Consider the following 12,317-nt stretch of genomic DNA (forward strand, 5'->3'; position numbering starts at 1 on the left):
TCAGAGCTTGGTTAAGTTGCTCGAGCAGGGCGCCTTGGCTGGCGAGGGTTTGGTAGAGAGTATTTAAGTCTGCTGGGTTCATCTCTTTGGCCAGATCGTACTTTTATGCGGAGTGGAACAGGGGAGCCCAAGAGCAGACTCAGGTGGGGAGACTAGGATGAAGAAACCAAGGTATTTATTGAAAACACGTGGGAAGATGGAGTGCAGGCCAGGGGAAGCTGGGGCTGTTAACAGGAACCCAGGTGTGGAGGCTGAGGCTAGAGGGGTTGGGACAGGATAAGCAGGTCATGAGGGGAATCCAAGGGAGTAGTAGAGTGGGGAATCCAGGACAGAGTAGCAGGATGACGAGACGTGGGACTGGAGACAGGGACCAGAGTCAGAGAGAGCAGAACTGTAGGGGAGAGGAAAACAGCATCAGGCAAGGGAAAACAGGCACGACTGGATCTAAACAGGAACAAACGGCTAGAAACATAGACTGACTGAGCAGAGATTACGATCTGGCAGCGTGGAAGTGGCAGGGCTGAGTATTTGTTAGAGGTCTTGATAATGGAACAGGTTGCAGCTTGTAGGAGGGATCTGCTCTGACTCCAGCACACCTGTCTCTGCTCACGCACACACACACACACAGAGAGAGAGCGTGAGAGGGAGAGAGTACTGGGGGAGTGGCAGCAGGTCAAGGAGACACAGGATGAGCAGTAGAGGGGTGTTGCAGGAGCAGATGTGACATAGTCACCTCATAAAAGTACTTGGGAGTATGGCAAGACTGTACACTGTGATTCTCTCAGCAAATATCAAAGCTGCAGACTAAAGTTAAATCTAGACTTGGTTTCCTCTATCATAATCACTCCTCTTTCACTCCAGCTGCCAAACTAACCCTGATTCAGATGACCATCCTACCCATGCTAGATTACGGAGACATGGAGGACATGTGCTCTCCAGCGGCTAGATGTTCTTTACCATTAGGCCATCAGATTTGCCACCAATGCTCGTGGCTGGGTCTTCCAGCATGACAACGACCCGAAACACACAGCCAGGGCAACTAAGGAGTGGCTCCGTAAGAAGCATCTCAAGGTCCTGGAGTGGCCTAGCCAGTCTCCAGACCTGAACCCATTAGAAAATCTTTGGAGGGAGCTGAAAGTCTGTATTGCACAGCGACAGCCCCAAAACCTGAAGGATCTGGAGATGGTCTGTATGGAGGAGTGGGCCAAAATCCCTGCTGCAGGGAGTGCAAACCTGGTTAAGAACTACAGGAAACGTATGATCTCTGTAATTGCAAACAAAGGTTTCTGTACCAAATATTAAGTTCTGCTTTTCTGATGTATCAAATACTTATGTCTTGCAATAAAATGCAAATGAATTACTTAAAAATCATACAATGTGATTTTCTGTATTTTTGTTTTAGATTCCATCTCTCACAGTTGAAGTGTACCTATGTTAACAATTATAGACCTCTACATGCTTTGTAAGTAGGAAAACCTGCAAAATCGGCAGTGTATCAAATACTTGTTCTCCCCACTGTATGTAAATGTGATATTTCAGTTGTTGTTTTTTACAACATTTGCAAAAGTTTCTAAAAACCTGTTTCTGCTTTGTCATTATGGGGTATTGTGTGTAGATTGATGAGGATAAAAACTATTTTATACATCTTTTAAGAATGCTCTAAATAACAAAATGTTGAAAAAGTCACTGGGTCTGAATTCTTTCCGAATGCACTGTACGTAGCATTTCTGGTTGTTTTTTGCCCTTTTTAATACAGTGCATAGAAAAAGTCTGCACACCCCTAGCACAGTCTTCAAAATGTGTTATCTTGAAATGTTATCTAAAAAGGGATACAACCTACAGTGCATTCAGTAATTATTCACACCCCTTGACTTAATCCACATTTGATTGTATTACAGCCTAAATTCAAATTGATTTAATAGATGTTTTTCTCTCACCCATCTACACATTTTTTCCCCCTCAAATTTATTGAAAATGAAATACAGAAATATCTCATTTACGTAAGTATTCACGCTCCCGAGTCAATACATGTTAGGATTACCTTTAGCAGCAATTATAGCTGTGAGACTCTCTGGGTAAGTCTCTACGAGCTTTGCACACCTGGATTGTACAATATTTGCAAAATTCTTCAACCTCTGTCAAGTTGGTTGCTGATTATTGACAGCCTAACCAGCCATTTTCAAGTCTTGCCACAGATTGTCAAGCCAATATTAGTCAAAACTGTAACCAGACCACTCAGGAACATTCAGTGTCATCTTGGTAAGCAACTCCAGAGTATATTTGGCCTTATGGATCACCTTATTGACCTGCTGAAAGGTGAATTTGTCTCCCAGTGTCTGCTGGAAAGTAAACTGAAACAGGTTTTCCTCTAGAATTGCTTACCTCTATTCCGTTTCTTTTTATCCCCAAAAACTCCCTAGTCCTTGCCAATGACAAGCATACCCATAACATGATGCAGCCACAACTCAGTGGTGTGTTGTGTTGGCTTTAGCCCAAACAAAAAACGTTGTATTCAAGAAAAAATGTTAATTGCTTGCAACATTTTTTGCAGTTTTACTTTTGTGCAATATTGCAAAAAGGATGCATGTTTTGGAATAGTTGTATTCTGTACATGTTTGTCATTTAGGTTAGTATTTCGGAGTAACTACAATGTTGTTGATCCATCTTCAGTTTTCTCCTATCACAGTCATTTAACTCGGTAACTGTTTTAAAGTCATCCTTGGCCTCATGGTGAAATCCCTGAGCGGTTTCCTTCCTCTCTGGCAACTGAGTTAGTAAGGATGCCTTTATCTTTGTAGTGACTGGATGTTTTGATACACCATCCAACGTGTAATTGATAACTTCAGCATGCTCAAAGGGATATTCAATGTCTGCTTTTTTTATTTTACCCATCTGGCAATAGGTGCCCTTCTTTGTGAGGAATTGGAGAACCTCCCTGGTCTTTGTGTTTGAAATTCACTGCACGACTGCACGTAATTGTACATGTGGTGCACAAAAGTGAGGTAGTCATTCAAAAATAATGTTAAACTATTATTGAGCCGCTTGCAACTTCTGTGAATTGTTAAGCACATTTGTACTCCTGAACTTATTTAGACTTGCCGTAACAAATGTGTTGAATACTTAATGACTCAAGACATTTCAGCTTTTCATTTTTAATTAATTTGTAAACATTTAGAAAAACATATTTCCACTTTGACAATATGGGGTATTGTGAGTAGGCCAGTGATAAAAACATCATTTTTAAATGGTGTGTGAATATCTTCTGAAGGCACAGTATGTTGCCCTAAACGTTGTCCAAGGTTAGTAGAATCTTAATCAAAATTACACACAGCTGTAATGGCTGCCAAAGGTGCTTCCATCAAGTATTAACTCTGAGGTGTGAAGACACGGAATCAATACATCCTCATTTAGTATTTTTTTGTCATTTGGAACGATTTCTATAATTTTCTTTCACTTTGATTCAGAATCAGAACATGTGATGATGAACATCACTTCTTCATGTTACCAAGGAAAAGGAAAAGCCCAGTGGAGATCACAAACACTTGATTGTGTTCCACTCAATGCTGGAGAGAAACCGCTAAGGCAAGGACTTTCTTTCTCTTCTCTCCTCTGTGTGTAGCGGGACTTCTACTATATTTTGAAGGTATGTATATCTAGTATATTATTAATGTAAACTGTGTTGTAGATTTTCATGTTGGCCCATTGTGATAATTGTGGCGTACAGCAGGTCAGCCACCAGGGGGAGACTCGTCGAGGCCTGGTGACAGACGGTATATACATCACGAGACAATGGCTCTATCTGCTGGACGTGCCAGGTCTCGACGGGTGCTCCAGGCCAGGACTAATTGCGGCTGATTAGGAGTTGGTGAGTTATCAAGGGCTGATTGCTCACCAGCTGCGCAAGGCCCATAAAACTGCCAGAAGGGCAGCACACAGGGACACAGTGGGGGAAGAAAGGACTCCCATATAGTTGGGGACGGTTACAGAGGTAACAGGAGTGAGTGCAGTTTTGATCCCGACAGGATACAGCAAGACCTGGAGCCCAGAAGACGGTACCCCAGAGAGGGTCTCATGGGGAGACCTATCCTTTTCTTTTTGATTTATTATTTAAATTAACACCCTTGAAACCAAGCTAATTCTACTCTGTCCGTGTCTAATCTGTGTAAACGTCTTGACCAAACCCCCCTGGTCTGCCACATGATGTATACAGATAAACAGTAGCCTACTGCAGACAGTTGCTTGGTGATGTTTACTGGGCAAGTATTTTATTGGTTTGACTATACTGTATGCGTAGTATACAGTAGACCTAATGTAGTTTTGGTTTATTACTATGTAGAAAACAATTAATATTCATGATAAGAAAAGTGAAACTTAAAGTAATTACACTGCTCAAAAAAATAAAGGGAACACTAAAATAACACATCCTAGATCTGAATGAATGAAATATTCTTATTGAATACATTTTTCATTACATAGTTGAATGTGCTGACAACAAAATCACACAAAATCACACGCTTTCAAAATCACACGCTTTCATCTGTGAAGAGCACAGGGCACCAGAGGCGAATTTGCCAATCTTGGTGTCCTCTGGCAAATGCCAAACATCCTGCACGGTGTTGGGCTGTAAGCACAACTCCGACCTGTGGACGTCGGGCCCTCATACCACCCTCATGGAGTCTGTTTCTGACCGTTTGAGCAGACACAGGCACATTTGTGGCCTGCTGGAGGTCATTTTGCAGGGCTCTGGCAGTGCTCCTCCTTGCACAAAGGCGGAGGTAGCGGTCCTGCTGCTAGGTTGTTGCCCTCCTACGGCCTCCTCCACGTCTCCTGATGTACTGGCCTGTCTCCTGGTAGCGCCTCCATGCTCTGGACACTACGCTGACAGACACTGCAAATCTTCTTGCCACAGCTCGCATTGATGTGCCATCCTGGATGAGCTGCACTACCTGAGCCACGTGTGTGGGTTGTAGACTCCGTCTCATGCTACCACTAGAGTGAAAGCACCGCCAGCATTCAAAAGTGACCAAAACATCAGCCAGGAAGCATAGGAACTAAGAAGTGGTCTGTGGTCCCCACCTGCAGAACCACTCCTTTATTGGGGGTGTCTTGCTAATTGGCTATAATTTCCACCTGTTGTCTATTCCATTTGCACAACAGCATGTGAACTTTATTGTCAATCAGTGTTGCTTCCTAAGTGGACAGTTTGATTTCACAGAAGTGTGATTGACTTGGAGTTACATTGTGTTGTTTAAGTGTTCCCTTTATTTTTTTGAGCAGTGTATTTTCATGATCAAAAGTGATAATTCTCAGGTAATTGAATATGCATTTTACATCTGAGTGCAATGCTAACCATTGATAGTTGTATCATAGTGGACATTTTCTGGTGAAGCGATCTTCATCAATGATCTTCCAATGAGCCACACCCAAAGTTCAATTAGTTATCATTGTTTGAATGAACTAGATGTATTGATAACAGTGAACCTAGTGTGTCTAACAAGAGTCAACAGTGTCTAACAAGAGTCAACAGAATGCCCGTGTATAAATATCTTGCAGGTGTAAACGGTAACTACTTAGATAAAACACAAGTGATATGTTTCCTCCCAGTTCAACCTACTGTACTGAAGATGGCACTGTGGTATGTGTTAGTTCAGGATCAAAGTAATATCAAGCTCACTGGGTTTGTACTAGAGCAAAGACAGGCAGGCTGGAATAAACACCACAGCTATTAATAGATATGCAGGCTGTGGAAATTGAATTATGTGAATCATATTGTCACTCAGACTATAGGCATGACACAAACAACTGCTGACATATTTGTTACAGTACAGGGAATACGCAAGAGAATAAAACGTGAGAATGAACAAGGCAGGGTTAATAACCACAATGGATATTTGAAATGTTTATGATGCACAAAGCAGAGAGCTTATTATATTGTATTATTTTTCCAGACGATGGATTAATGATAATGGCAATAGCAGACACTTTGAAAGCATATATTATGGTCCGACTACATTATGTGACTGAAAGTGAAAGGGAGTTTGAACAGGAATTTTCCATTGCGGTTTGTTTAGTGTCTTAGCTATCCCATCTGGTTAGTGGGACTATCATTTGTTTTTCAAAAGCACAATGACCCAAAACACACCTCCAGGCTGTGTAAGGGCTATTTCACCAAGAAGGAGAGTGATGGAGTCCTGCATCAGATGACCTGGCCTCCACATTCACCCTACCTCAACCCAATTGAGATGGTTTGGGATGAGTTGGACTGCAGAGTGAAGGAAAAGTAGCCAACAAGTGCTCAGTATATGTGGGAACTCCTTCAAGACTGTTGGAAAAGCATTTGATATGAAGCTGGTAGAGAGAATGCCAAGACTGTGCAAAGCTGTCATCAAGGCAAATGGTTGCTGGAATGAGTAGGCGTGTCCAAACTTTTGACTGACACTGTACATAAACACATTGTCACAAACAGACAAATAGCATGCACACAAACTCACATAGAAATACAGAATGTCCCTGAAATGTATGCACACACACCAATATAGTATCATATAAACAGGCACAAATTGACACACGCTTTCATTCAAGACACACACACACAGGCTCCATTGAAAACAAAATGCATCTCATCTGATTGTAAAGATGTTTAAATATAAACTGAATGAATGGCTACTGAATACTTCCACTCTCTCTATTGTTCATTTCGACTGTCCAGCTTGTACCCTCCTGCAGACAGAATGCAGACTATACAGTCCGCAGAGACCTAGGTGCTTTTCCTGACAGAGATCTTCTTCGCCAGAGCCTTTAAAGACAGGGTGAAGATTAGTGTGACCAAGATGTTCCGCAGACAGCAGCAACAACAACATCATCCTCACCGGACGCTTCCGCCTTCTCTGGACGGTGAGGAGCCTCGCATTGAACATGCTTGGGTGGGTCGCTCATCCAGCAGCCATTATGCAAGAGAGCAGATAGGAGGTACGGGGAGGGAGAGAGTGAGCCTGTCAGCCTCCTCTCAGAGACAGCATCCTCATAGCTGCTCGCAACACCGCTGAGCAGGCAGGGATTCGTGCTGAGCTCCCAAAGAGCCAGTTCAACAACCCAGGAGCAGCAGCCCCAGCACCATGGCCTGATTGTCACGGGGGTCCGCCTGTTTAGGAAGATGGGGAACCAGGAGGCCAAGCAGAGGAAGGCAGCAAGGGAAGATGTCCCCTGTGATGGGGGAGTTGAGGACAGGGTACCTGAGAGCTCCAAGAAAGGCAAGTCCAAAGGGGGAGGTGGTGGCAAGAAGAAAATCTCAATCTGAAGTTTTTGGGCATGCAAATCAGGAAGAGTCTGTCAAAGGCAAAGGGGCTGTCCAAGGAGGATATCCTGGATGGCAAGGGGTCCCAGTTGGAGGGAGCTGGTGGGGTCAACCTTAGCCTCTCTGCAGACGAGCTGGGAATGATGTCGGATGGTGACCCAGAGCATGCCCACTTGACAATGTCGGATGAGGGCCGGAGAACGAGCTCAGAATCAGACGGGGACCTCTACAGCTTCCACTCTACTACGGATGAGCATGTGATTCATGTGGATCTGCTCTCTGACATCCAGCAAGGTATCAGGGAGAATCATGGGAAGACTGATGTGGTCCTGGATAGAGTCACTGTCCCTTTTGCTGAGGGGGTCACCTCCCCCACCACAGATGGTGATTTTAAATCCCTGGCTCTTGACCCCTCTGACCCACAGGAGGTAGGCTCCACTCTGGGGCCAGAACTGGAAAAGGGACAGGTTGATGAGACTGTTGGTACTGATACTGCAGGACCAGACCAAAGTGCTGAGCATAGACAATCAGAGGCAGAGGAAAGGGTTGCATCTGGGGGGAGTCAGATTTAGGTTCACTAAGCGACAGTCGCCCCTCCTCGGCAGATACGGAGGGGAGCAGCAACAGCCCCCTGCCCAAAACCACCAGCACCTACAGCTTCCCAGACACCAACTCCACCACCATGTCATATGAGAGCGCTGAGGAGACCCAGGACGACCTGGAGAGCCCGGTGCTGACCTCCCAGCTGACTCAGAGCCAGAGCTTTGATGGGGCAGGTAGCACCATTGAGGGGTTCAGGTTGGGACCGGACTCAGGTTTATCCAGAAGTGTGAGTAACATAGAACTGAATGTGGAGAGGGAGGGGGACATGGGGAGAGTCTTCCGGTCTCTGAGCAGGAGGAAGAGTAGCTATTCTGTCTCTCTGCTGAAGAGTTACAGTTCCAAAACATCTCTTTCCAGAAGGACGTCCTCCACTAGCTCCACTATCAAGCCCTGTCCTCCCATCCACCCTACCTACTAGAAGATCACCACCAGGCAGCTGACCCATAGGCTCACCAAGCCAGAGCCCTCGTAGGACGGAGCCAGCCTCTGGGGCAGGATTTGGGGGCCACAAGCCCCAGGGATGGAGAATCCCCAGGCAGAGGTCCTGCAGTATCGCCGGGCCTTTCAGTCATTCTGCAGACTGGACCAAGGATATGGAAGGCCTCAGATTGAGCCATGAGGCCGCCACTGACCTCCAGGAGCGTGGGGGTTCAGAGAGAGGCTTTCCAGGGGCGAGTCTGACCCCATGCACCAGACAATGCCTCTCAGGTGTCCAGACCACTACCACAGGACCCTATCAAGATGTCTTCTCTGGTAAGTGACTGAGCGTAGAGGTGCTTCATGAGTTATAGAGTAACATTGGTGAAAAGGAGGTAAATATTGCGGCTAGATGCCTTTTTGCCCAACAGGGATTATGGGATTGTGTAATGATAAGTATCATCATGTAAAACTACAATAACCATGAATAAATATTTAGATTTAAACATTAAACATCACGTCATGTAATGTAATGATACAGTATACTGAATTTGAAGATCGACCCCCTGTAAGAACACTGTGCTGTTCCTTATTAAGCAGTATGTTGACATGAATATCCTCCTATCTCAGTATTATTAGGCTACAGAATGCTGATGGTCTGTGGCTTAGCCTTTTTTGGCTCTCAGCTCCTGCAGCAGAGCAGGGAGTGTGAAAATGATCACTCACCCATGGCAATGCCATTCTTTGCCTGACTGTCTGGGAGGGATGCACACACCCACAATCACACTCCTTCACATATGCACAGTACAACTATAGCTAGCTATTCAGATCATTCCTTGATACAGTGGTAAGTTGCTATGTCTTGCCCAAGATTTGAGCTGTCAAGCTTGATGATTAGTTTATCACTCTATCTGGGTCAGCCAGACTATTTTGATATCCAGTCTGGCCCTGGTTTACCTCAGCTATTGGAGTAATCAGTCATGTGACATGGATCTGTTTCAGAGGACATCAATAGCAGAGTTTAAATTGGACAGAGGTCACTAGCCTGTCAACTGTTTTGCTGGTGCTGTTGTTGTTCTTTGTTCATGTGTGTCACTTTTATTCCTTTGGATAAGGTTGTTCATCATAATACTGTACGTGTATCTGAAAGAGTGGTGGCTATTGCATGAAATCGGAGCAACATCGTATTTTAGTAATCATTTCAATTTCTTCATGTTCTTTTAATCACACTGCTAGATAGCTAAAATAGCTTTCCATTTTTACCTGATCAAAATCCAACAAACATCCGCTGCAAGGACCAGAATTAATTTTATATTGCTAAATGTTTTTTTGCTACCTCGCGAACAAGATCCAATCGTATTCACAGCGCGGTTAAAACCTAGTTTGCAGCGTCACGACGCATACAACTTTTATATTCCTTCATTCCTTCATTGTTAGTGGTATGTAATTGAAATTTGCCAATATTTTCATTAGTAAATGTGACATTTAAACATTTAAACCACATTTTTCTCTGTGGCTCACATGTTTTAGTATTAATTTAGCGCTAAATCAAGTTATAACATGTTTATAATAGCATTAAAGAGGATTTATAGTATGAATGTTTAAATGAATCACCTGCCAGTAGAACATGGATCAGTAGGGGAGTTCTTCTCCTCACCAAAGGCTCCTCTGGTCACAATGCCATGACTTGCAAGGCCCAAGTCATGGCATTGTGACCAGAGGAGCCTTTGGATTACAAAATCAGGCCTTCCCTGTCTCTTCCCTGTCTCTGTCTAGGCCTGTTCACAGATTTTCAGAATATCACAGTGATTTCTATAATAATTCCACCATCTGCGACTCTATAATAATCCCATCATCTACAACTTTCTCCATCACTTTCATACCACACACAGCTGAGCAATGTGGTATGACTATTCCTCCCCTCCTCCTAAGGCGGATTGACCAGGATGGCCCTGATAAATACTGTTATTTTGATGGTTTGTACAGTACTGTTTAAATGCCAGCTGTTAATGTGAAGGTTAAAGTGTGGCATTTGCAGAAAGACATTTTCATCATGTGATTTCTAAGAAGGTGCCCTCTTTTGGTCTCCTCGGGACCAATACATGTTGTGCAGAGCAGTTGAAATCACAGTATATATAAAATAATAGTGCTAACACAATACTGTTTTACAATACTATATTTAAGTGTTAATACCAGAGAAGCCAGTGTTTGGAGGATATATTGGCACGAGACAAAATAACACACAGTGATACATTAGCTACTTAGTGGGAGCTAAAACTATCCATACAATGTGTATCTGGTTTTGTTTCAGCATTTTGTAGGATAATTAGCACATGTCCTCCTCTCTCCCTATGTAATGAAGCAGATCAAAAGCTCGAGGCTGAATCTGATATCTGACATTTCCCCTAAAAAAGCCATCTGCTCTATCATCAATATTCATGTCTTTATCTGCAGTATCTCTATCTTCATAACAGTGTGTGTCATCTCTAGATATCTATTGTCTGAATCTCTCTCTCTCTCTCTCTCTCTCTCTCGCTCTCTCTCTCTCTCTCGCTCACCAGCTCTCGCCCTGTTGGAGCGTCTATGTCTGCAGGTGGGAGAGGGAGCGAACGGTGAGGCGGAGAGATTGTGTTGTCGTATGATGGGCCTGGGGCTGCTGCAGCCCCTTAGTGGCTTTTTCAGAGAGCAGCATGAAGACATTGTCAGTCCAGTCACAGCCACCTTTAATGTGAAAACCAACTCTTTACTTCAGCACATTGTTTCACTGCTGCCATTTCAACAAATATCACATTGATCATTGTTAGTATTGTTCACTGAATGAGAGTACATGAAAAAAGTAATTCTAACAAATGTATTCTGGGTTATGTAACAACTACATTATCGACCATCTACCTCCCTATTTACTCTACCTTTTAATCTTTTAGCATTCCATTATGTTGAGAACTGTTGTTATGGACAGGCTTACCATATGAAAGCTGATTTCATAAATGTAAAAATGATTTTCCAAGTAACAGTTCACAGATGTAATCTCATGTGTGTGATTATAACATATCCCACATAGTTCGTCAGGCACGCACGCTGTCAGTGCCATTTTTATCACAGGCCCGTGGCAGCTGAATCCACTCAGATGAAAGGTTCTTAGAATGCGGATTCAAATATAGATTTCGCAACTTAGTATTTTTTCATGACTAGAAATACATTTCATATATTTTCTGTTAGCATGCATGTGTGCGTGTATGCACGTGTGTATAAGTGTGTATGTGTGTGTGTGTGTGTGCTCCCTGTTGCAGTATCTTCATAGGGACTGAACTTTGTGTTGTGCGGCAATGGGTTGTCATGTTTCCTTCATTGGTGTGACATGTTGTCAGAGCTGCTTTTCTTTTGCTCAGCCACCAAAGCAGAATTTGTATCTGAACAGTTGAGCATTTGTCTCTGGCTGCACTGTGTGTGTGTGTGTCACAGAATGACTGTTTGTAAGGCATGTGTGTGTGTGTGTGTGTGTGTGTGTGTGTGTGTGTGTGTGTGTGTGTGTGTGTGTGTGTGTGTGTGTGTCTTGAATGAAAGCGTGTGTCAATTTGTGCCTGTTTATATGGTACTATATTGGTGTGTGCGCATACATTTCAGGGACGTTCTGTATTTCTATGTGAGTTTGTGTGCATGTTATGTCTGAGTGTTTGTGACAATGTGTTTATGTACAGTGCCAGTCAAAAGTTTGGACACACCTACTCATTCCAGCAACCGTTTGCCTTGATGACAGCTTTGCACAGTCTTGGCATTCTCTCTACCAGCTTCATATCAAATGCTTTTCCAACAGTCTTGAAGGAGTTCCCACATATGCTGAGCACTTGTTGGCTGCTTTTCCTTCCCTCTGCAATCCAACTCATCCCAAACCATCTCAATTGGGTTGAGGTATGGTGAATGTGGAGGCCAGGTCATCTGATGCAGCACTCCATCACTCTCCTTCTTGGTGAAATAGCCCTTACACAGCCTGGAGGTGTGTTTT

At 43.7% G+C, this 12,317-nt stretch overlaps 1 pseudogene; it reads left to right on the forward strand.

Moving 5' to 3' along the window:
* Window positions 1-6,830: 6,830 nt before the first annotated feature.
* The window catches only part of LOC110503097 (uncharacterized), a 61,539-nt pseudogene continuing 56,052 nt past the window's right edge, over window positions 6,831-12,317 (forward strand).

The sequence above is a fragment of the Oncorhynchus mykiss genome, chromosome 23, assembly GCF_057628025.1.
Source record: "Oncorhynchus mykiss isolate SJ-2025 chromosome 23, ASM5762802v1, whole genome shotgun sequence".
NCBI classification, from domain to species: Eukaryota; Metazoa; Chordata; class Actinopteri; order Salmoniformes; family Salmonidae; genus Oncorhynchus; species Oncorhynchus mykiss.